The sequence below is a fragment of the Triturus cristatus genome, chromosome 8 (genome assembly GCF_964204655.1).
Source record: "Triturus cristatus chromosome 8, aTriCri1.1, whole genome shotgun sequence".
NCBI lineage: Eukaryota > Metazoa > Chordata > Amphibia > Caudata > Salamandridae > Triturus > Triturus cristatus.
This window is the reverse complement of record NC_140591.1, coordinates 452735916-452758841: the sequence shown is the minus strand read 5'-3', so window position 1 is coordinate 452758841 and position 22926 is coordinate 452735916. Positions and strand designations below refer to the sequence as shown.

Below are 22926 nucleotides of genomic sequence, written 5' to 3'. Positions count from 1 at the left end.
TTGCATACCTCCAGCATTCATTAAAAATCAGAACAGGTCAATATGCCCATTGTAACCCGCTGGGAGCAGTTTATATTCTGCATTACTGCGACACAAATGAATCACGCGCTGTGGACCACACAGACAGGGGTCGTTGACGCGCGCTGTGGTGCTATCATTCTATTTTATTGCTGTGAGAAGTTGGCCTGGCATATGCTGTCTCCTAGTTATAGGGGACACCTTGCACCAGTCCACTTCGACTCTTATTGATGATAGGTTTAAGACAAACTTTAAAGAAAGCTATCCTAGTGGTAGCTGTGGAGAGCAGCCTTCAGGCTAAGTCTTGAAGGAGTGTTAAGCTTATTGTTTTACCATAGATAACCTCTTGAATAACCAAATGAAAGAGTAGCCCACACAGGTATATATATAAAATGTATGTATTTATTCTAGACAGAATCCCACAGTCTCTTTATGAGGCTAGTGGCAAAGTTACAATTCAAACAAGCATTTATAAACACAATACATTGCACTGGACTCACAGGGCCCCAGGGGGGGACCAAACCATATATTAAAAAAGTGGTATAAGAACCACGACAATTCTACAGACAATGCCTAGGGCATTTAGGAGCGCTGGCCCCTTAAGTATCCACCCCAGGTTATGAGGAAGGGGACCCACGGGAGGCGCGTGCAGTGGAAATAGTTGCTATCGGGATCTCTATTAAAGCCTATGGAGAATGTCGCGGTTTGATTTAAACAGATTAAAGACACTCCTAGCAGGAGTTCAAAGTTAAAACTTTAGAGTTAAGCTTTTGAGGAGCCCACTACCACGAGAGTACCGAGGTACCACTGTTACCTGCCCCAGGGAAGCCGGGTGCATAGGTCGTTTTCGATGTCGGGTCGCGGGCTGATTTTCAATGGGAAAATGTACAAAACTGCTGCTAGCCAAAAGCATCGATGATGCCGTGAAGATTGAAGTTGTAGATCTTGTAGAGAAGAACCTGAAAGCAGAGGGGACGGAGTCTGGGTCACGGCACAGTGACCAGGGAGCTCAAAGGAAAGAGCCCTTCAATGTCGGGTGCTTCAAGTGGAAAGAGGTGTAGCTTGGATCTGCAGCCACGGGCTCCGGGAGGCTTCAAGGAAGGCCAGCTTCTGGAGGGCGACTGTCCCACGTCGGATGAGGGTCGCTGCGGTGTTAGTGTCTGGATTAGATCCACTAACCCGCGGCAACCGCAACCCACGCAAGATGAACAAATCAGCTACTGGTGCAGACCCACGAGGTCTGTGAGAGGTCTCCTTTGGAGAGACTATAGAGCAGGCCGGGAGCAACCAGGGGAACTCTTAGATGTCGAGATTGTCCTCCGCTCGGGCCCACAAGTCGAGAGACAAGGGACCGCGGAAGGCAGCAAAATGGAGTGAGTAAAAGGGAGCCCACGGGCCACCGGAGGGGGCTAAGGCACTGATCTTTGGCACAAATGCTGCTTGATGGTTGGCTCAATAATGGGCCAAAGCACAACTTCCCCACTGGTCAGGGTCGTGTGCTATGCAAGAGGTGGCTGGTGTCCTGGGATATTGGGAATCTCGGCACCCACGCGGTCCACGGTGCTCAAATTTGCTGTGCACACTCACTGGCCTCTGGGATGCTTAGGAAACCCACCTCAAGGGTGCTGGACGTCGACGAAGTCCATAGGAGCAGCGAAGTTCCAACCAGGTCACTTGTAGTGTTTCAGGTGCCTGCCAAGCAGGGGGGTAACTCCTTTACCCCAAGGGAGATTTCTTCAGTCAGCTGGGCAGCAGCTCGTCGAAGGTCAAGTCTGTAAAGTCCAAGATTAATCTGAGGCTCTGGGGCCACGTTATTCACCTTTATCCCCAAGATTAGGGGAGTGTCCAGAGTAGTGTCCACCAATGAGTGGTGAGGCGGGAAAGGGTGGCTACACCCTCTCCCCTTTGTGTGTTTCCCACCTGGGCGAGGGGCAGGATGCCCCTGAACCGGTTCCAAGCGGTGTATGCAGAATGTAGGCGCTGTAGCTGCCTACGTGCAACTCTGAAAGGACATTTGGTGCACACACCCTGTTCCAATCCACATATCCTGTCTGGGGAGATGCTAGCACCTCCCTGCCACAGGAGCCCTATTGTTCAGCTGGCGAGGCTGGGATTTTCCCCAGCAACAGCCAGCCAGAGTCGTGTGGGTGGCGGGTAGTAGCCATTTTGTACTACGTGTGCACTTTTAAATTGGTGTCTGAATTCTGCCGCTTTTCCCATATCGCCCCTCTAGCAGGGGGGAATCGTGCCCTCATGCCCATGGCTGGACTGGGGGTAGGATTCCTACATGTTTGACACCAAACACGATATGGTTTTGTGTAGCCATTCTCAAGTTATCACGCTATCGTGATAGACTTATAATGCGGTTAAGAGTATATGGTATGGCTACACTACAAACAACCCAGCAATGATTTTACGAAGGTTGCAGAGAGGCCCTACTCATGTAGGGGTCCCCCCTTACACATACCTCAGCACCCTGCCTTGTAGGATTAGCAAGTTCTGCTATAGGGGTGACCTATGAGAGTATATGTGTTGTAATGGGGTGGGATATAGGGTTCCTATATCCCTGTAAGGGGTGCTAGCACCACCTTACCCAGACTACAGTAGTGGTCTGGTGGTGTCAGTTTGTATGGCTGTCCCAGGGTGGCACAATAAGTGCTGCAGCCCTGGTAACCCTACTGAGGGACCCATGCCCTGGGTACCTAGGGTACCATCTACAAGGGACTGTCAGGGCATCCTCAGCATCCAATTGGTTTGTACCTCGGGTACTCACATCGTTTAACAGAGGAAGCAGATAGGCTGGGGCCCTGGATAGCAGGATCCCAGCCAGACTAGTCAAAAACCACTCAAATACCAGGAAAAAAGTTGGGGGCAACCATTAGTCAGATTCCACCTTCCTACATAACCCTCCCCCAAACGAAAGGAGATAAGGCTAACCTTGTCCAGATAAGCCTTTATTTCCTGAGTGGCCATATAAGGAAGAACCTGCACTAGCATGGTTGCTCCCTGTCTCATGGTCCACTTGGGAAATCCTACCCCAAGGTGTTCTAGAGTTTCTCCAAAGTCTAGGGGAATTACCTGTATTGGTTTTTGGTACAGAGGTGGGCTGGTGGGGTGTCTGAGTCTGGAAGTGAGGCCCTATTTGGGGTGGTCTCAACCTCCTCAGGTCACTGGTCACCATGGAAGCCTTTCTGCCCATGACTGTGTCATATCTGGCCCTAAGGGTCAACCTCTGGCTGCCTACAGCTGGGGGTTGGGTCCCTCTGGTTGGAATAGTGGAGGGCACTGGAATGTTTGGGGCAACTATGCCCCAGGTTTCCCTGTGCCCAACAAAGTCCATTTGAGGGGTACCTGTACCTAGGGGTAAGGGGGATCCCTCAGTTTGTAGAGGAATATTCACCTGGCTAGAATTACTCTGCTGGGTGTCCCTAATCTGCTGATGAGGGGGTTCCTCTGGCCAGGGGCCCATTAAGGGTCCACTGACCTCCCTGACCTCTGCAGCCCTGGGCTGACAGAGGCAGGGTAGAGAGGGGCAGGATACCTGCTCCAGACTGGGTACCACCTTGGAAGGATCCCCTGCCATCAGAGAGGTGGCCAGGCCAGGCCTGTCCACTTCTGGGGCAGTTACTTCACAAGGGGCAGGATCAGTTCCCTGAGAAACTTGACCCTTACCTTTAGTCTGGTGGGGGAGGGCTGTTCCTCACCCCCTATGCTCTCTGTTTGTGTGGAGTGATCCATAGTTTCAGGCTTCACTCCCTTTATTTTCTCCTGCGGTGGAGGTGAGGCCCTCAGGGTCTCATCCACTCTCTCAGGGATGCCTACCATTCTTAAATGGGCATTGTGGTCTACCTCAGCCCAGGCTGAGATTTCCAGATCATTCCCCAGTAGACAATCTACAGGCAAGGTGGGGGACACTGCCACTCTCTTTGGGCCAGTGACCCCTCCCCAGCTGAGATTTACCACTGCCATGGGATGGTCTGTCCTAACTCCATCAACATTGGTCACCTGGTAGCTAAACCCAGGTAAAAGCTGTTCTAGGGGCACTAGTCTCTTGGTCATCATGGTGACACTAGCCCCTGTGTCCTTGTAGGCCACAGCCTTCTGACCATTGATCATGGGCTCTTGTCTGTACCTGCCCAAGATATTGGGACTCATGGTAAAGTTGGCAAACCCCATGCCACCATCACAGACTAGACTTGCTTGTGTAGGGGACCTGGTTAGGCCAGAGTCCACCCGAGTTCCCCAAGAAAACCCAACTAATTTTTTGGGTGCACTCCCACCACCTGGGGGATTACTACTAGTAGCAACAGGAGGTGTTGGAGCTGCAATGGGAGGAACATTTTCTTTATTGCCATTCTTTGGACAGCTGGAGTCAGTTTTCCAGTGGCCAGGTTGCTTACACACATGGCAATATGGTTTCTTGTTAGAAGAGGAAGGATTTTGGGACCCACCCCCAGCACTGGGTTTTTGGGGCCTTTCAGGGTACTTTTCTGCTTTATTATCCCCACCTTTCTCTTTGGGCTTAGTGGAATCTTTCTTCTGGTCACCACCTTGGTTCTTGGGCCTGATCCTGGTTCTGACCCATTTGTCTGCCTTCTTTCCCAATTCTTGGGGAGAGGTCAGAACAGAGTCCACCAGGTGCTGGTGTAAGAGTTGGTTCTGACAATTATTAAGAATCTGCTCCTTCATGATGAGATTGTACAATCCTTTGTAATCATTTACTTTACTGCCAGTTAACCAACCTTCCAATGCCTTGGTAGCACAATCCACAACGTCTACCCAATCTTGATCCTGTGCTTTCTGGGTGTCTCTGAACTTTAATCTATATTGATCAGTGGTTAAGCCAAACCCATCTATTAAATCATCTCTCAAGATATAGTAATCATCTGCATCCTCTTCTCTTACAGAGAGGAGCTTGTCTCTACCTTTGTCTGCAAAGGAGAGCCACAGGATTGCTGCCCACTGCTCTACTGGGACCCTTTGTACTTTACTGGCCCTCTCAAGAGCAGTGATCCATTTGTGGATATCATCCCCTGTCTGATAGGGGGGCACAATCTTGTGGAGGTTCCTATTGTCAGGGACTTTCTCTCTAACTTCAGGGGTTGTCATTATTGCCACCAGGGGTCTCTAGACCCCATTTTCTTAAAGCTCTCTGAAGCTCCAGGGACTCCCTGTCTAATGCTAACTGTTCTCTCCTGAGCTGTAGTTTAGCCTGCTCAAACTGGATCAGTCTGCATTTCCTCTCTTGGGAGGATTCTCTCCTCTGAGGAGAGACAGAGGTCCTTTTGGATCTCCTAGAATGGTTGGATCCCTCTGAGGGGGATCTGTTCCTTCTGTTTGGATCCACCACTCTCCCTTTAGGGATGGAGAGAGTGCCTTTTGGGCCATCACCTCCATGTTGTGAGTGGTCTGGTTCTTCCAGGTCAAGATCATTATCCTCTTCCTGGTCCTCATCAGAGTCCACTCTGGGAGTGTCCTCTTCTGAGGGATGCCCACCCAACTCGTCTACCCCATCAGACACTAAAGTCTGCTTAAAGTCTGCTATGAGCAGGATTTCCCTGAGACGTTGAGTATTGGCACCCTTGTTTGTCTTAAGTTTCCTAGAGGTGCACATCTCCCTAAGATCAGCAAAGGAAAGATGATCAAATTTGTCGACTGGGACCCTTTGGGGTCCTTCCAGAGCCTTATGGGCACCTGAACCTGAAGACATTTCTAGTGTAGTGGTACTGGTGTATCTACCTACACTAGGTGTGGCCTACTGAACCCTTTCTTGAGTTGTAGTCAAGGTGTGCTAAACTCTCTACACACAACTCCTAAGTTCAGTAGAACTTATTGTATTCTAGCTTGAATTTATATGTACCTTTGGTACCAAGTGGCTTCCACTTTAGAAATTCAATTTGTTATCTGGTAAAACAATGGCAAGCTTGAATCCAACCGCTGCACACCAATGTGAGAAGTTGGCCTGGCATATGCTGTCTCCTAGTTATAGGGGACACCTTGCACCAGTCCAATTCGACTCTTATTGATGATAGGTTTAAGACAACCTTTAAAGAAAGCTATCCTAGTGGTAGCTGTGGAGAGCAGCCTTCAGGCTAAGTCTTGAAGGAGTGTTAAGCGTATTGTTTTACCATAGATAACCTCTTGAATAACCAAATGAAAGAGTAGCCCACACAGGTGTATATATATAAAATATATGTATTTATTCTAGACAGAATCCCACAGTCTCTTTATGAGGCTAGTGGCAAAGTTACAATTCAAACAAGCATTTATAAACACAATAAATAGCACTGGAATCACAGGGCCCCAGGGGGGGACCAAACCATATATTAAAAAAGTGGTATAAGAACCACGACAATGCCTAGGGCATTTAGGATCGCTGGCCCCATAAGAATCCACCCCAGGTTATGAGGAAGGGGACCCACGGGAGGCGCGTGCAGTGGAAATAGCTGCTATCGGGATCTCTATTAAAGCCTATGGAGAATGTCGCGGTTTGATTTAAACAGATTAAAGACACTTCTAGCAGGAGTTCAAAGTTAAAACTTTAGAGTTAAGCTTTTGAGGAGCCCACTACCACGAGAGTACTGAGGTACCACTGTTACCTGCCCCAGGGAAGCCGGGTGCATAGGTCGTTTTCGATGTCGGGTCGCGGGCTGATTTTCGATGGGAAAATGTACAAAACTGCTGCTAGCCAAAAGCGTCGATGATGCCGTGAAGATTGAAGTTGTAGATCTTGTAGAGAAGAACCTGAAAGCAGAGGGGACAGAGTCTGAGTCACGGCACAGTGACCAGGTAGCTCAAAGGAAAGAGCCCTTCAATGTCGGGTGCTTCAAGTGGAAAGAGGTGTAGCTTGGATCTGCAGCCACGGGCTCCGGGAGGCTTCAAGGAAGGCCAGCTTCTGGAGGACGACTGTCCCACGTCGGATGAGAGTCGCTGCGGTGTTAGTGTCCGGATTAGATCCACTAACCCGCGGCAACCGCAACCCACGCAAGATAAACAAATCAGCTACTGGTGCAGACCCACGAGGTCTGTGAGAGGTCTCCTTTGGAGAGACTGTAGAGCAGGCCTGGAGCAACCAGGGGAACTCTTAGATGTTGAGATTGTCCTCCGCTCTGGCCCACAAGTCGAGAGACAAGGGACCGCAGAAGGCAGCAAAATGGAGTGCGTAAAAGGGAGCCCACGGGCCTCCGGAGGGGGCTAGGGCACTGATCTTTGGCACAAATGCTGCTTGGTGGTTGGCTCAATAATGGGCCAAAGCACAACTTCCCCACTGGTCAGGGTCATGTGCTATGCAAGAGGTGGCTGGTGTCCTGGGGTATTAGGAATCTCAGCACCCACACGGTCCACGGTGCTCAGGTTTGCTGTGCACACTCACTGGCCTCTGGGATGCTTAGGAAACCCACCTCAAGGGTGCTGGAAGTCGACAAAGTCCGTAGGAGCAGCGAAGTTCCAACCGGGTCACCTGCAGTGTTTCAGGTGCCTGCCAAGCAGGGGGGTAACTCCTTTACCCCAAGGGAGATTTCTTCAGTCAGTTGGGCAGCAGCTCGTCGAAGGTCAAGTCTGTTAAGTCCAAGATTAATCTGAGGCTCTGGGGCCACGTTATTCACCTTTATCCCCAAGATTAGGGGAGTGTCCAGAGTAGTGTCCACCAATTAGTGGTGAGGCGGGAAAGGGTGGCTACACCCTCTCCCCTTTGTGTGTTTCCCGCCTGGGCGAGGGGCAGGATGCCCCTGAACTGGTTCCAAGCGGTGTATGCAGAATGTAGGCGCTGTAGCTGCCTACGTGCAACTCTGAAAGGACATTTGGTGCACCCACCCTGTTCCAATCCACATATCCTGTCTGGGGAGATGCTAGCACCTCCCTGCCACAGGAGCCCTATTGTCCAGCAGGCGAGGCTGGGATTTTCCCCAGCAACAGCTAGCCAGAGTCGTGTGGGTGGCGGGTAGTAGCCATTTTGTACTACGTGTGCACTTTTAAATTGGTGTCTAAATTCTGCCGCTTTTCCCATATCGCCCCTCTAGCAGGGGGGAATCGTGCCCTCATGCCCATGGCTGGACTGGGGGTAGGATTCCTACATGTTTGACACCAAACACGATATGGTTCTGTGTAGCCATTCTCAAGTTATCACGCTATCGCGATGGACTTAGAATGCGGTTAAGAGTATATGGTATGGCTACACTACAAACAACCCAGCAAAGATTTTACGAAGGTTGCAGAGAGGCCCTACTCATGTAGGGGTCCCCCCATCACACATACCTCAGCACCCAGCCTTGTAGTATTAGCAAGGCCTGCTATAGGGGTGACCTATGAGAGTATATTTGTTGTAATGGGGTGGGATATAGGGTACCTATATCCCTGTAAGGGGTGCTAGCACCACCTTACCCAGGCTACAGTAGTGGTCTGGTGGTGTCAGTTTGTATGGCTGTCCCAGGGTGGCACAATAAGTGCTGCAGCCCTGGTAGGCCTACTGAGGGACCCATGCCCTGGGTACCTAGGGTACCATCTACAAGGGACTGTCAGGGCATCCTCAGCATCCAATTGGTTTGTACCTAGGGTACTCACATCGTTTAACAGAGGAAGCAGATAGGCTGGGGTCCTGGATAGCAGGATCCCAGCCAGACTAGTCAAAAACCACTCAAATACCAGGCAAAAAGTTGGGGGCAATCATTAGTCAGATTCCACCTTCCTACAATTGCATACCTCCAGCATTCATTAAAAATCAGAACAGGTCAATATGCCCATTATAACCTGCTGGGAGCAGTTTCTATTCTGCATTACTGCAACCCAAATGAATTACGCTCTGTGGACCAAACAGACAGGGGTCGCTGACGAGCGTTGTGGTGGTATCATTCTATTTTATTGCACCTCCAGCATTCATTAAAAATCAGAACAGGTGAATATGCCCATTATAACCTGCTGGGAGCAGTTTATATTCTGCATTACTGCGACACAAATAAATCACGCTCTGTGGACCACACAGACAGGGGTACCTGACGCACGTTGTGGTGGTATCATTCTATTTAATTGCATACCTCCAGCATTCATTAAAAATCAGAACAGGTCTATATGCCCATTCTAACCTGCTGGGAGCAGTTTATATTCTGCATCACTGCGACCCAAATGAATCACGCTCTGTGGACCAAACAGACAGGGGTCGTTGACGCGCGTTGTGGTGGCATCATTCTATTTAATCGCATACCTCCAGCATTCATTAAAAATCAGAACAGGTCTATATGCCCATTCTAACCTGCTGGGAGCAGTTTGTATTCTGCATCACTGCGACCCAAATGAATCACGCTCCGTGGACCACACAGACAAGGGTCGCTGACGCACGTTGTGGTGGTATCATTCTATTTAATTGCATACCTCCAGCATTCATTAAAAATCAGAACAGGTCAATATGCCCATTGTAACCCGCTGGGAGCAGTTTATATTCTGCATTACTGTGACACAAATGAATCACGCGCTGTGGACCACACAGACAGTGGTCGTTGACGCGCGTTGTGGTGCTATCATTCTATTTTATTGCATACCTCCAGCATTCATTAAAAATCAGAGCAGGTCAATAAACCCATTCTAACCTGCTTGAAGCAGTTTATATTCTGCATCACTGCAACACAAATGAATCACGCTCTGTGGACCACACTGACAGGGTTCGCTGACGCACGTTGTGGTGGTATCACTCTATTTTATTGCATACCTCCAGCATTCATTAAAAATCAGAACAGGTCAATATGCCCATTATAACCTGCTGGGAGCAGTTTATATTCTGCATTACTGCGACACAAATGATTCACGTGCTGTGGACCACACAGACAGGGGTCGTTGACGCGCGTTGTGGTGCTATCATTCTATTTTATTGCATACCTCCAGAATTCATTAAAAATCAGAACAGGTCAATATGCCCATTATAACCTGCTGGGAGCAGTTTATATTCTGCATTACTGCGACACAAATGAATCATGCTCTGTGGACCACACAGACAGAGGTTGCTGACGCGCGTTGTGGTGGTATCACTATATTTTATTGCACACCTCCAGCATTCATTAAAAATCAGAACAGGTCAATATGCCCATTGCAACCTGCTGGGAGCAGTTTATATTCTGCATTACTGCAACACAAATGAATCACGCGCTGTGGACCACACAGACAGGGGTCCCTGACGCGCGTTGTGGTGGTATCATTCTATTTAATTGCATACCTCCAGCATTCATTAAAAATCAGAACAGGTCAGTATGCCCATTCTAACCTGCTGGGAGCAGTTTATATTCTGCATCACTGCGACCCAAATGAATCACGCTCTGTGGACCACACAGACAGGGGTCGTTGACGCGCGTTGTGGTGGTATCATTCTATTTAATTGCATACCTCTAGCATTCATTACAAATCAGAACAGGTCTATATGCCCATTCTAACCTGCTGGGAGCAGTTTATATTCTGCATCACTGCGACCCAAATGAATCACGCTCTGTGGACCACACAGACAGGGGTCGTTGACGCACGTTGTGGTGGTATCATTCTATTTTATTGCATACCTCCAGCATTCATTAGAAATCAGAACAGGTCAATATGCCCATTCTAACCTGCTGGGAGCAGTTTATATTCTGCATCACTGTGACCCAAATGAATCACGCTCTGTGGACCACACAGACAGGGGTCGTTGACGCGCGTTGTGGTGGTATCATTCTATTTTATTGCATACCTCCAGCATTCATTAAAAATCAGAACAGGTCAATATGCCCATTCTAACCTGCTGGGAGCAGTTTATATTCTGCATTACGGCGACCCAAATGAATCACGCTCTGTGGACCACACAGACAGGGGTCGTTGACGCGCGTTGTGGTGGTATCATTCTATTTTATTGCATACCTCCAGCATTCATTAAAAATCAGAACAGGTCAATATGCCCATTTTAACCTGCTGGGAGCAGTTTATATTCTGCATTACTGCGACACAAATGAATCACGCTCTGTGGACCACACAGACAGGGGTCGCTGACGCGCGTTGTGGTGGTATCACTCTATTTTATTGCACCTCTAGCATTCATTAAAAATCAGAACAGGTCAATATGCCCATTCTAACCTGCTGGGAGCGGTTTATATTCTGCATTACTGCGACAAAAATGAATCACGCGCTGTGGACCACACAGACAGGGGTCGCTGACGCGCGTTGTGGTGCTATCATTCTATTTTACTGCCACCTTCTTCGGGATCAGCTATTATTAAATTGATGCTACGTCATCTAGTGCCAGACAACATCCCCTTGAACTGCATCTTTACTTTGGAGTTCCAGGGGAGGGTTTGCATCATGATTCATTGGGTCACACTGATGGGCTCTGGACCTCTCCTTCATGTTGTCGCTGTCCAGAAACTGAGCGTGTCATACATGTTTATATATTGCTTTGACCCACTTTGTATTAATATTATTCAATTACATCACTCATAACATGTTCATTGACATAATTGATGGCATCCCTTGCCAACATCATCCACTAATATGTTATTCAATTTACACTGTAAGCCAGTACAACCTGTCCAATACTAAAAAATTTGTTTTTTTGGCTGATCCCGCAGTAGTTATGCGGATCACAAAACCCCCAAAAACATTTTTCAAAAAATCTTTCCTCAACTCCATAAAAGCACTAGGGGGTCATAGTATCCCTACCCTGCCCCCTTAAATCGTTTAGTCCTGTAATGGCTGCCGCAAAGTTTTTGTTCATGTTGCGGCCAGAGCGCTCAATTTAAGAAAGCCCCCTTTGCCAATGCGATGGCTTGATGTTTTTTAACTTTCAGTCCAACTATCAATATATCTATAAATTTGTAACCTTAATTTCTCAAAAACTGATGAATGGCTTTATACTAAATCAAAAAAATCTTGCTTTCTCAGAAATAATCTACCCCCGCACCGCCCCCTCCCCAAATTTGGTATAACCCTGTTCAGCATTTTGGCTGAAGCGCTGTCTAAAAAGTCCATCTGAAATTGCATGGGGAAAAGTAATAAACCTCTAAAATAGTTCCTTGGCTCCCCCCTCTGGCTAGCCACATTGTGGTTCATGCCACTGTTCGCAGCTGCCTTGCCTACTGCAAATCTTCCTTTTAAGGAGCTTCCAAAAATGTCTTGAAGAAGCTCAAGCGTATTCAAAACATGGCTGCTAAAATTGCTGAGTCTACCTAGTTCTTTTTCTGCCTCAGCTATTCTTGACTGTAATGGTTCTTTCAAATCTCTCAAGCTACCCCTATTTACCTCAACAACAAATTTAGGTTCTGTTCTGCCTCTAGGCATCTGTGGATAGCTTACAACTGACAGACACACACTGGTGGGTTAAGGTTCCAACTGCACAGACCAATGTGTGACCTAAAATTCACAGGCTGGAACTCAGTAAAGGATGACTCAGCCTTCCATCACTCTCTAGCCAATAAAATTAATAACATCAATGTGGGCAAGATTACCAGTTATTTCAAGCAACTATACACAAGTGGCAATTTCCAGCCATAATATGAAGCCATGACTAGCTGTTTTCACACAGATTTCTATAACATGTATGAAAAGGTCACCAGGCGGGTGAAAAAATAACATTTATTCATTTCTGCAATTTTTCAATATTTTGTTTATAGCTATAGGGATATCCTCTTGCACTTTTTGTGAGGTATCTTAGTGCTGTGATGTTAAGTAATGCTGTATGTGCAGCTCTCTGCTACCTTCAGGCTCAGACATGTTTTACAAATATGTCTAAATACTTTTTTCTGATGCTGAATGTAATAAAACAGTCCTATTACGCTGTTAAAACAGGAGGTGGGTACATTGACCACAGGTCTGACACAAGGCTAGGGGAAAGTTGGCAATTTGTATCTGGGGAGGATGAGTGCCCAGAGAACAAAGCCATTTTCAAGGTCATTTGTTGCAGTATAGTGCCTCCTTGTGGCTACTTGACATTGCACCATAAGGCAAATGTTCACAAACACTTCACCGACCATCGTTGACAGCCGCATAAATCTCGTTATGTTTGCCCAGGTATGAGAATGAGTTACATATGCACCAGAGCGTGGAGGCCGATACCACTGGACTGCGAAAGGTGCTGGACGAGTTGACCTCGTCCAAGTCTGACCTTGAGGGACAAGTCGAGAGCCTGAAAGAGGAGCTGGCTTCCCTAAAGAAGAACCACGAACAGGTAAGTTTTGATTCTAAAGCTAGAGAAAGGAAATGGCAAACTATAGAGGCATTCATAACCAAGGTTAGTGGTGAACTCTAGCATTTAATAGGATGGCATGGCATCTGCGAGGCCCTTTCTATCAACCTCAGATTTGCAAATTGCGAAGAACTCATAGTGGTGCTTTGATTATATAGAGTGATAGCAATGTCAGGAAATTCAATAGAAAACATAGCAATTTTCGGGTGTAATATTACCCCTAGAATGGAGTAATGATGTGTATGAGAAAATCCCAATCAAGAAAAGGCAAGTGGGAGCTCCACGCTGAAGTTCGCATTGAAAGTTGGGGCTCACATTGAAACTTGAAAGAAATCCCAGACTCCTCCTCACCTTAAATTGATTGGAGAATTAGGGCATCATTTAAATTTTGGGTAGAAATGTGATGGAGTACCCTCTCTCACAAACTGATAGTTCACTGCACTATTTAAAGCCAGGCACACCAAACTCTAAATGAGCCCCCTAGTCCTGCCAAGGGCAGGAGTAAACACCCCTTAAAACTGGTGCGGGTGGAGAGCAAGGGGTTTATCCATCGGGAAAAGGTGTTTTCCCATAGGGATTTTTTTTCTCGAAAAAATGAATTTCATCATGGCACTAGAGCAATGGCGTTTTACTTGTATAACTGTATAACATATATGTTGGGAATTTAAAATGTCTTCCTAATGTATACCAGTAAACATATTAATGTCTCTGCTTTCAAGGTGTACTTCTGGAAAGCTTTACAAATTCCAGAAATTTGTACATCTGCACTGGTACTATGTGGTAGTCGTGCAGGGACAGAGTTAAAACTTTAATTCTGGGTATTTGGATGTGGGCATGAAGGTATGAACTTTTGTCATAGAGAAGATTCTATTATAAGCCCTGAGAAACTTTTTCAACTCAGCTAAAGGATCCCTGGGTGTGTGTCAGTCCTTTTGTATAGTCTTGGTGAATTTGTGAGAATTTTGATTATCTTCTGTTTGATGAGCCAGTGCATACAAAACTAATTTTGTAATATCAAGCTTTTCTGAAAAGCATGGATTCCGTATGAAGCCTTCATATTTAAATTTAGAGATATGCACAATCCTTTATACAGGAAAATAACTGTAAATTAAAAATAAAAGATGACGAAGAAACTGGTTTAGACAGTTGTGGTAATGTAAAATTCACCATTTACCAGTGCAAGCAGTAAATTACCACAAGTGGACTTACCACTGGCAAACTGCAAAACGTTGGTAGCAATTCTGCCAAATGTGATTCCACTGATAGCACAGTTACCACATCCACCAGAATCAGTGTATTTATATTATCATCCAGACTCTAGTTCAGGTCTAAATTCTCATAGACTGGTCCATTTCCAGCACTTGTTTTCTACCTTTTGGATGAACGCTATTTAATGCCCTCAAAATGCGCTCCTCTCCTATAGGAAATGAAAGGATTCCAGGGGGCCCAAGGACAGCTCAGTGTTGAGATGAATGCTGCCCCAGGCACTGACCTGATGAAGAACCTCAATGACATGCGAGGTCAATACGAGGCGATGGCCGAAAAGAACCGCCAGGATGCAGAAGCAAAGTTCCTGGAGGCGGTGAGTAGGAGAGGGAATCATCACGGTGAAAGTCATCCGGGCTATGTAATAAGATGGATGGTTGATCGGCAAACCTAGACATTTCTCCAAACATTAATCCCCTCTGCAATGCCAATATCAGTTCCATGGTAGGCTCTGTCCAACATGTCACCATCTGCCCAGTGTCCAATAGCCATACAGAGACCTCACAGACCATTCCACTCTGATCCCTTGGGTTGGGGGATGGGCATACACTAAATGTCAAGTGGTCACTCCTGCCTATGTTCTCTCTTAGAGCAAACACCTCAAGCAAGAGATTTCTACCGGGGCTGAACAGATGCAGTCAAGCAAGAGCGAGATCTCCGAGCTGAAGCGCTCCCTGCAGTCCTTGGAGATTGAGCTGCAGTCTGCTCTGGCTATGGTAGGTGGTAACAGCTATTCTTTTTCAATATAAAGACACAACACTAGACTATAAATCCTTTCTTCAATTGTGACCAAGCTCCACATATTTCAACTATAAGAGCCAAGCTTACATAGTGTGAGTTATTTATTCAGAAGTGTTATTGCCCAAGAGAGTGATAGCTCTTTTGTCAACACTAGATGGAAGAAAGAGTAAGTCGCCTCGCTAGATATTTGGCATATGACCTCCAAACCACATACAGATCTCTGCAGCCAACACACTATTGTTGTGAGGTCTCATGTTGGTGGATGTGATGCCAATCAATAGGGACACAGATCAATAGCAACAGAAACATTTTTTGTTATGATCATTAATGTGCTCTTCAGCATGGTTTATGCGTGCTCATTGTGTACTCAATGGCAGGAACCTCCTGCTTCTCAAACACTTTACACATTGACTCTAAGTTAGGCCTGACTGCTTTTGAGCCACAGTACCAGAGGGTTAAGCACAGGTTCATTTTGGTGACTTTTGTTGTTTCTTAGAGTTACAAAATATCACTCTTCTAACATGTGACATTTGGGCTGTAGTATATTTTTCAGACAAAGGTTCTCTCCTTAGTTATAAACTAACAAAAGAGGAGGTAATTTGCGCAGAGCTGTCGCTGACCAAAACCAGCAACAGTTTTAGGCACAGGCAATGAAATTGCACAGTTTTCAAGTCCTTCCCCTTCTAAGCCCTTGTATTACAGTTACATATATCTCTCTTTCTCACCTCTTTCTCTTTTTCTACTTCATATTCTCTTTCTTCTCTGACTGTCTCCTTCTACTTATCCTTGGTTCTACCTAGACTTAACTGTTTATCTCTTTGCTTCTCTTCCGACTCTAATCAGACTTATTCTTTACCTCACCTCCTTCTGTCTACTTTGCCTCTTCTTCTACCTCTCGACCTCTTCCTAGTATCACTTTTCTCTGCTTCAACTCTGCTCATACCATATGTGTCTCTATTTCACCAATCACTAAATACGCACCGTTTTCTTGTCCTCATTTCTCTATCTGCCTCTCTCTCATACTACCTCTATGTCACCTTCACCACACTATACTTTTATTTTTCTGACTCACCTCTCCTTCTATCCCATTCCTCCCTCTGTATTTCACCTCACATCTTATACTTCACTGTCTCTCTTTCCCTTTCTCTCTACCTACCTCTCCATTTCCATGTAACAACTCGCTCTTTTGCTACCGAAGCTCTAGCTCACCCGTGTGTACCTCACCTATCACTCTCAAATATACCTCTCTCTGTCCCACCTTTCAACCTCTCACAACCTCACCTCTTTCTTTACCACCCTGTGCCTACCTCTGTACCTCTACCTCTCTAAGCTCTCTCTACCTCAACGTTCTCTATGCCTCGCCCCTCTTTCTGCAGCTGTCTGCTCTGTTTCAATCTCACCCCTGTCTCTTCTCTTCCACCTACCTCACCTCTCTCAAAGCTCATATCTCTCTTACCCTCACCTATCTATGGGGCATATTATCAAACACGGCGTTAAAATTATCCCCGCTTTAGCGGCAGAAAACTACAGCTAAAGCGGCGATAATGGGCTTGATAATATGCCGCAAAGAATTCCAATAGAAGCCCATGTTGACACCAGAACATGGGCTTCTATGGGAATTCTCAAGGGCATATCATCAAGCCCATTATCGCCACTTTAGCGGCAGTTTTTTGCCATTAAAGCGGCGATAATTTTAATGCCGTTTCTTGATAATATGCCCCTATGTCTTTCTTCCAATCTACTTCTCTCTGCCTTTCTCTCACTGCTTTCCCAAACTCAACACTCTTTTCATCACACATCTCTATGTTGTTTCGCTATGTAACTCATCTTTCTAATCCTCATCTTTCCCTCACCTCTCAGGATATCTCACATTTCATTCACTACCTTATCTCTGCTCTTTTACTATCTTCTCCCCTGTAAATCACCGGTCTAACTGCCATGCTCCTCTTTGAATGCCTTTACCTTCTCTCCCTTGCGATGTTTCTCTGTACCTTTTCTGATTCAACTCATCCTCTTTACCTCGCATTCTTTCATCTACTCAACTTATCCATCTCTGTACCTCAAAACATTTGCTAAGCCTCATACTGTCTCTATACCTCACCGCTGTTTCTCTGCTTCACCTTTGTCTCTCTACTTCACCTTTTACCTATAGCTCAGCTGTTTTTGCCCATCATCCCTCTATCCACCTTTCTCTCTGACTCACTAATCTCTTTACCTGACCTCTTTTTACATCTCCCTTCTTTCCACGCCTCTTACTACCCTATGACTCTCTCTTTACCGCACATCTCTATTCTTCCCTGACTACCTAACCCCTCAAATATCTCTATCTACCTCACATCTCTTTCTACCTTCCCTCTCACTCTACCTCATCTCTCTGTGAACTCCACCCTTGAACATTGTGGTGAATGTCCTTATCCCCATATCTAGATTTTTCTATCTCTAAACCCGTATTATCTCTCTGCCTCTTTCTCTCTCTTTTTATCCTCCCCTTCCTTGCTCCACCTCTTTGTATCTTTCATTCAGACTAGCTCACCTTTGTCTCTTTACCATACATCTCACCCTACTTCACCAGCTGGCCTGCCTGATCTTTATCTTTACCACCCTTCTCTCTCTACTTCACCTTTCTTGCTATGCTATTCTCATTACCTCTTTGCACTTCTTCTGTCTCCTGCCCGTTCATTTCTCAATGTGTCATTTACATATAGTCCGGGTACGTTTATTCTGGCAGCCATATTTGTTTAGCACAATATTCAAAACCTGATATTCCTGCACTATACCAAAGTGATATCCCTTCTCTCTCTACCCATTCTACTGTACTCTACTGCCTCCCCATCCTCCGTTATCCCCTTCATTTCTACACTCTCCTCCTATGCTCATTTATTTCGCCTTCTCTCAACTTCATTACTTTCTCTATCAGTTTTACCACCCAATTTCTCCACTTCCTTTAGCCTCCCTCTCCATTCTTTCCTCTTGCCCTCAATTAACTCCCCCTCTCAGTTCTTCCTCTCTCTACTTTCACTTTTCTCCTTCATCTCTCTATTTCATTTTCTTATTTTTCTACCTTTTCTCCAAACAATGAGAACATGTGAAAACAGAAAGACGGAAATGTTTACACCATAGCCAAAGCAAGTGCTAATAAGTGCACTGCCCAGTGTTCCTATACGTACAACCTTCCTTATGCTTTATCACAATGTTTCAAAGCCCCCTCCCTTGTCTTGCTCTCTGGCAGAAAAATTCCCTAGAAAGCAACTTAGCAGAAACAGAAGGAAACTACTGCGCCCAGCTTGCACAACTTCAAGTCAAACTCAACATGGTGGAGGAGCAGCTGGCAGATCTCAGGGGCGATATGGAGCAGCAGATGGCAGAGTATGAGGAACTCTTGGACATCAAGACCAGGCTGGAGAGGGAGATCGAGACCTACCGGCGCCTGCTGGAGGGCGAGGACAGGTATGAACACTCAGAGCCAGGATCATTCCCACTTTGCAGCTTCTAAGTGCTTGGAAATTGACCCAGTAGAATACACTCAGTCATGTGTGTCTCTCTTTGTTTGCTTTCAGTGGTCACAGCTCTCAGCCAAGAAAAGGTGAGTGTCTCTCTTTTGTGTTTGCTTCATGTCCATGCATTCACAATGGCCTGTTTCTTGCTTCATAAAAACACTTGTTGTAGCACTGGAGTGCTACAAAGCACCAAAGGCTCCTAGGAAGCAAACAGCTGCCCCATCAAAGCATCACATCTCTACTGCTATCAGCACACTTTCACTCACACACCCATGTCCTCTGTCACAGGCTCATTCATACTGTGTCCAGGGACACACCATTAATGGTGATGGAGGGGGAGTCGAGAGGATGCGATAAGAGCCTGCGGGCGGCGTTGAAATGAGAAGCTTTGAGTTGCTCGATCTTGATGTCCCTCAAGTGACCGCGGCTGAATGTCCATCAGGCAGCTCTGCCTGATGTGAACATCAATAGGCCTGGGTGAACCTTCCCTTATGCTGGCATAATCTTGCGCCATTCCAAGAATTTTTCATTTCACTTGTTACGCAAAATTCCCGAAATTAGGCCATTCCAGCACGTGACACAGATTAGCATGGGAGCACATAAACAATGCAAACCACCAGAACGCGATCGACTATTGTTCATGGCACTGGTGATTTTTCCCTTTTTTTTAGCGTAATGTATGTCCAAAAGGGCCCAAGGATGCCCATCCAGACAATGAAAGTGCTGAATGCTGCTTTTAGATTTCACCTAATTTCTCGTACATTTTGTTTGGAACTTTGCATAACTTCATAAAAGGAAACAACACACATTTTGCACATCCCTAAACATTATATTTTTATAGGTGCCCATGAAGGGCCAGCATTGCTTTACTATTTGAACCAGCGGGAGAAGCTATAACATAGAAAGATGCCTGATAAACGGGGAGTAGGGACCACATTTTATTGAATTTAGTAAAGAAACTTAACGTCTGAGAGACACCTCCCTGAACAAGAACATCCCCATCCTCAAGGCAGCCCAGTCCATCAGAAGATGGGGAGGTTAAATTAATGGTTATCCCACCCATGTCTTCTGGCTGTCCAGGAGTGTGAGCAGCATTGGAAGCTGGCTTCACACTTACCAACTACCACTATTGCACAGATCTGAGTCCCTCCTCAGCTCTTCTGCTAACTCCGCCATCCCAATACAAGCCTTGCTGAACTTCAGCTCCGTGCTGAACTGCCACCCCTCCATTGTCGAATCTGACCAGTGCCTGGGCTTTATTTTAAACAAGACTATGAACCTGCAAACACACTTCAACTCACATGCAGCGAGAGTACAGCTTTTCCCAGGCTCCTTCAAACATGAAACCCTCCTGTGTTATTGATGCTGGTCTATGTAACTTCTCATCTTGGAAATCCTACACATCACCTAGCCCTCTCAGTGTGGTGTTACATGCAGGGAGGGGACTGACTGCTGGCACATGAAGATTTGGTCATGTCTCTCTAAACCTGACCACTCTTACTTGAAATCCAAGACTGTCTGACAGGGATCTCTCTGCCTACAATGTGTCTTGTTTTTCTTCATAAATTAATTCATTCACTTCCATCTTCCAAATGTGTGCAGTGAAACACACACAATTGTCCGAAGCTCTGGTCCCAAAGGATCTGATGCCCTAGGAGTCCCTCACTCTCTCACTCATTTACTATACAATAAGGTGCCGCCCCCTCAAGCACACACTCATTCTGTTTTACCATGGAGAGTTTCTTAATTATAGGATGGATGTGGAGCTGACCATCACAAATAAAAACTACCTATGAATCCCGAAAGAAAGCCAGTGGACACTGGAGAGAGCCTGATGGTCCGGGTACACGATGGTCGTCTCCGTCTAGGCATATTTGTCAGAGATGCTAGGATGGTCACATGATGAAAGATACCAATAACAGAATGTTTGCATAGAGGACACATGAATTCCCATTAAAATATTCACGAGTGTCTACAAATATTACCATAATATTCACATAAATGTGCATGCACCATATCGATCCGAATGCACATGCTTCAACTATAATGTTTGTCTGATGCATGTGCACCCGTTAGAATCTTGAAATTGAGTCCATTCCCAGGTGTATTCTCATGGGGCACGTGCACCAACATTCACATGTTCACCTGCGCCAATAACAGCATATTGACATGAAAGATGGGCAATAAAAATACAATGATCCCAGGTGGCACCTGCACCAGCTGGAACGTTCACACGAGGCTCACCCCCTACACGGATCTTCACATGATACACATTCTAAAAGATGTCATTGTCACGATACACATATGCACACACATAGAATGATCTCAAGGGCCATGTCATTCGATGAGAATTTTCTCATAAGGCATATGCACCAGTTAACACCATCAGGAACATATACCAATTATAATGTTCGCTTGAAGCACTGTATTAGAAAACTCTTATGCACCAGGGTTAGCATGTTTGCATTGAGATGATGCACCGTTATTAGCACATTCAAGCGAACGGCTGGAAAAAGGAGAACATTTCCATGTAGCCCAGGTACTGCACAAATTGATCACATGAGGCGATGCCCCAACTAAGATACTCCAAAGGGACACGTGTAAAAGTAGATGCGTCATGTGACCATCTGCACCATATAGAATGTGCTAATAAAGCACATGCCTGAATGTTAAAAAAAGTCTACCGATGGACATTCACCAATGTTAACATCTTGACATGACCTACACCAATAACAGTATTTTCAGATAAAGGGCTATCAAAATAATAATAATATTTCTACGTGGGACATGAACCAACAAGAGCATCCCACACTTACAAATAGAATATTTACGTGAGACACAAGCACCCACTGGGATAGCCCAGGGAAGTACAAGCATCCAAAGGGATTTCAACAGGAGGCACATCATGGCTCCATGATTATCGGGCATAAACATTCACATATTCACAGGGAACAAGCGCCCTGGGAACAAAGCCTACTTGAGGATGATATAGGATTTTCTTTGACCAGTTTCATTTGGAGCACTTCCTGGTTTCAAATGAAATGCTTCTCTGGCTGATTCAGAAGCCTACTTACCTATCTACGTTCAATGAACAGTAACGGCACTCCCCACCCCTCAGCGCCTTGAGACCCTCACGGGTAAGTAGCGCGCTTTACAAATGAAATTATTGAATGTAGATACACAAATGAATGGATATGTGAGGGCAAAATGGCAATCCTGATTCATGGTTTGATGCAGAATTCCACACTCCATTTGACATGCTCATGGCACTCTTTGCTTCCCTCCTCATCATTTGTTATTCAGAGGCATCCTTCCTGTGTTCCATATTTCACCTCCACGTTTCTTCTTCGTTTTAGCCCCAGACAGCGTCAGAAGCCGTGTTGTAAAGACCATCATCCAGAACGTGGTTGACGGCAAAGTGGTTTCGCAAGAGGAGAAACAAAGTGAGCAGAAACTGTAGCCAGCATCTGAGCCTCTACCTATGAAATGCTTGTCTACAAGGAATCCTTCAACAAGATGCACAACCCCGGAGGAGGGACACCTTCTCCTTTCATAATCCAACCCCGCATGCTCACAATCCTGCTTTAAAATGGCCATTTTCAACTCTGCAAAAATGACCAAAGAATGTTCTGGATCCTTTATTGCACTGTTGGACACTTCACCAGCCTGTCACGTATCCAAGTAAACGAGACGATACACATGATGAACAAGAAGATACCTTAGATCTCTCTTACGTACTATTGAGCAGCGAAAGGTTGTTCGGATGAAGAATAAGCGAATCACCTGTTACCAACATCTAATAACTTGAGCCAATTGTAAGCATCATAAATGTCCTATGTGTAGTACATTCACGGCTGGGAAGTGGGACTATTCACTGTAATAAGGTTCTTTTTGCGGGGTCTCATCTCTGTCTTGAACAGAAAATGTAAATCTCTCCTTTTGTGAAATTAGTATTCAATAAACCTTTCTGAATTCAAACAATGGTTTGATGTTCTGGTAGCAAGGAGTTCGAAAACATTTCTCTAACTATGCTGGTTCTTCTTTCTTCTAATGATCTGTCGTCACACTGGTCTTAGTAGTGGAGGTTTGTTTCCTGAATTTTCAGATGAGGAAGCAGTTGTAGAGCACATGCTTATCACTGGAGCACATGTGACAACAGTGCTTCATATCCATCTAGAGATATACCTGCTGGAGGTAGAGCAGCACATGCTTATCATCACC

The 22926-nt window shown here is 45.8% G+C and overlaps 1 pseudogene across 1 annotated transcript in view; it reads left to right on the top strand.

Moving 5' to 3' along the window:
• The window catches only part of LOC146802305 (keratin, type I cytoskeletal 12-like), a 32895-nt pseudogene extending 10215 nt beyond the window's left edge, over positions 1 to 22680 (top strand). Inside the window, exons 3-8 of the transcript XR_014967726.1 lie at positions 13027 to 13183; positions 14625 to 14783; positions 15058 to 15183; positions 18438 to 18655; positions 18766 to 18791; positions 22062 to 22680. The product of XR_014967726.1 is annotated as a keratin, type I cytoskeletal 12-like (transcript). The remainder of the gene's footprint in view (positions 1 to 13026; positions 13184 to 14624; positions 14784 to 15057; positions 15184 to 18437; positions 18656 to 18765; positions 18792 to 22061) is intronic.
• Positions 22681 to 22926: the final 246 nt, after the last annotated feature.